The sequence below is a fragment of the Arachis duranensis genome, chromosome 1 (assembly GCF_000817695.3).
Source record: "Arachis duranensis cultivar V14167 chromosome 1, aradu.V14167.gnm2.J7QH, whole genome shotgun sequence".
In the NCBI taxonomy this organism is placed as follows: Eukaryota; Viridiplantae; Streptophyta; class Magnoliopsida; order Fabales; family Fabaceae; genus Arachis; species Arachis duranensis.
In genome coordinates, this window is record NC_029772.3 from 46127628 (window position 1) to 46131092 (window position 3465).

At 35.2% G+C, this 3465-nt stretch overlaps 1 non-coding gene across 1 annotated transcript; it reads left to right on the forward strand.

The window, feature by feature from the left end:
* The first annotated feature begins 218 nt into the window (after positions 1 to 218).
* On the forward strand, positions 219 to 322 carry LOC127742623 (small nucleolar RNA R71). Its single transcript, XR_008003969.1, has one exon. It is a non-coding gene; the product is annotated as a small nucleolar RNA R71 (small nucleolar RNA).
* The last annotated feature ends 3143 nt before the right edge of the window (positions 323 to 3465 follow it).

Below are 3465 nucleotides of genomic sequence, written 5' to 3' on the forward strand. Positions count from 1 at the left end.
TTTTAAGAACTCCCTTCCTCTGAGGCGTCCCATTATTCACGAAATTCCTCTCAGAAGTGTACATGAATTGGTTATTTGCAACTATTTCAATAAGTTCCAGAGCTTCTGCAGGCGTTTTCTTTAGGTGAATGAATCCACTTGCAGAATGATCCAATGACATCTTAGAGAACTCAGACAGACCATAGTTGAATATATCGATCATGGTCCACTCTAGAAACATGTCAGAAGGACACTTTTTGGTCATCTGCTTGTATCTTTCCCAAGCTTCATAGAAGGATTCACCATCTTTTTGCTTGAAGGTCTAAACATCCACTCTAAGCTTGCTCAGCTTTTGAGGAGGAAAGAATTTAACCAAGAAGGTCGTGACCAGCTTATCCCAAGAGTCCAGGCTATCCTTAGGTTGTGAGTCCAACCATGTTCTAGCTTTGTCTCTTACAGCAAAAGGGAAAAGCATGAGCCTGTAGACTTCAGGATCTACTCCATTCATCTTTACAGTCTCACAGATCTGCAAGAACTCAGTTAAAAATTGGTAGGGATCTTCTGATGGAAGTCCATGAAACTTGCAGTTTTGTTGCATTAGAGCAACTAGTTGAGGTTTCAGCTCAAAATTGTTTGCTCCAATGGCAGGAATTGAGATGCTTCTTCCATCAAACTTGGAAGTAGGTGTAGTATAATCACCAAGTATCCTTCTTGCATTATTGTTGTTGGGTTCGGCTGCCATATCCTTTTCTTGTTCAAAAATTTCAGTAAGGTTGTCTCTAGATTGTTGTAATTTAGCTTCTCTTAGTTTTCTCTTCAGAGTCCTTTCAGGTTCAGGATCAGCTTCAACAAGAATGCCTTTTTCCTTGTTCCTGCTCATATGAGAAAGAAGAGAACAGAAAAGAAAGAGGAATCCTCTAAGTCACAGTATAGAGATTCCTTTATGTTAGTAGAAGAAGAAAGGAATAGAAGAAGGAGAAGAGTTAAGAATTCAAACACAAGGGTGAAAATAGGTTCAGATTCGTGAGATGAAGAGAAGTGTTAGTAAATAAATAAATAGAAGAAGATGAGAGGGGGAGAATTTCAAAAATAAATTTTGAAAAAGAGTTAGTGATTTTCGAAAATTAAGAGAAGAAATAAAAATAAAATTAAAATTTAAAACAATTAATTAATTAAAAGAAATTTTGAAAAAAAGGGAAGTTATTTTCGAAAATTTGAGAGGGAAAAGTAGTTAGGTGGTTTTTGAAAAAGATAAGAAACAAACAAAAGGTTAATTAGTTAGTTGAAAAAGATTTGAAAATCAATTTTGAAAAGATAAGAAAGTGGAAAACATATTTTTAAATTAAATTTTTGAAAAAGATAAAATTTTGAAAAAGATATGAGAGAAAAGATATTTTGAAAAAGATTTGATTTTTAAAATTAAAATTGATTACTTGACTAACAAGAAACTAAAAGGTATGATTCTAGAATTTAAAGATTGAACCTTTCTTAACAAGAAAGTAAAAAACCTCAAATTTTTGAATCAATCACATTAATTGTTTGTTAAGTTTCGAAAATTTGAAATAAAATTTAAGAAAGATTTTGAAAAATATTTTCAAATTTTCAAAAATCATAAAAAATGAAAAAGATTTGATTTTTGCAAAAGTTTTGAAAAGATAAGATTTTTAAAATTGAAAATTTGACTTGACTTATAAGAACTAACTAATTTTAAAAATTTTTGACTAAGTCAACTCAAATTTTCGAAATTTTGAGAGAAAAAAGGAAAAGATATATTTTTTTTAATTTTTAATGATGAGAGAGGAAAACACAATTATGACCCAAAACATGAAAATTTTGGATCAAAACACATGATGCATGCAAGAACACTATGAATGTCAAGATGAACACCAAGAACACTTTGAAGATCATGATGAACATCAAGAACATATTTTTGAAAAATTTTTGATGCAAGGAAAACATGCAAGACACCAAACTTAGAAATCTTTAATGCTTAGACACTATGAAGGCAAAAATGCACATGAAAAACAACAAAAGACACAAAACAAGAAAACATCAAGATCAAACAAGAAGACTTACCAAGAACAACTTGAAGATCATGAAGAACACCATTGGTGCACAAAATTGTGATCATCAATGGCGCCATCAACATGGTACGCTCAATTGCAATGTCAACTCTTTATCACAACTGTGCACAACTAACCAGCAAGTGCACTGGGTAGTCCAAGTAATAAACCTTACGTGAGTAAGGGTCGATCCCACAGAGATTGTTGGTATGAAGCAAGCTATGGTCATCTTGTAAATCTCAGTCAGGCAGATTCAAATGATTATGGAGGATTGATAATTAAAAGATGAATAAAACATAAAATAAAGATAGAGATACATATGTAATTCATTCGTGAGAATTTCAGATAAGCGTATGGAGATGCTCTGTCCCTTCTGTCTCTCTGCTTTCCTACTGTCTTCATCCAATCCTTCTTACTCCTTTCCATGGAAAGCTGTATGTTGGGCATCACCGTTGTCAATGGCTACAGTCCCGTCCTCTCAGTGAAAATGTTCAATGCACTCTGTCACAGCACGGCTATTCATCTATCGGTTCTCGATCATGTCGGAATAGAATCTAGTGATTCTTTTGCGTCTGTCACTAACGCCCCTACAATCGCGAGTTTGAAGCTCGTCACAGTCATTCAATCCTTGAATCCTACTCAGAATACCACAGACAAGGTTTAGACCTTCCGGATTCTCAAGAATGCCGCTATCAATTCTAGCTTATACCACGAAGATTCTGATTAAGGAATCCAAGAGATATCCACTCAATCCAAGGTAGAACGGAGGTGGTTGTCAGGCACACGTTCATAGGTGAGAATGATGATGAGTGTCACGGATCATCACATTCATCAAGTTGAGGAACAAATGATATCTTAGAACAAGAATAAGTTGAATTGAATAGAAGAACAATAGTAATTGCATTAATACTCGAGGTACAGCAGAGCTCCACAACTTAATCTATGGTGTGTAGAAACTCTCCCGTTGAAAATACATAAGTGAAAGGTTCAGGCATGGCCGAATGGCCAGCCCTCAAAATGTGATCAATAGTCTCCTAAGATGAAGAATAAAACAAAACAGAGACCAAAGATGTCTAATACAATAGTAAACTATCCTATTTATACTAGACTGGCTACTAGGGTTTATACGAGTAAGTAATTGATGCATAAATCCACTTCCAGGGCCCACTTGGTGTATGTTTGAGCTGAGCTTGATCTGAGCATTGAAGCTTTCATGTGTAGAGACTTTTCTTGGAGTTAAACGCTAGCTTTTGTGCCAGTTTGGGCGTTTAACTCCCACTTCTGTGCCAGTTCCGGCGTTAAACGCCAGGCAGTCTTAAGCTGATTTGGAACGCCAGTTTGGGCCATCAAATCTCGGGCAAAGTATGGACTATTATATATTGCTGGAAAGCCCAGGATGTCTAATTTCCAACGCAATTGAGAG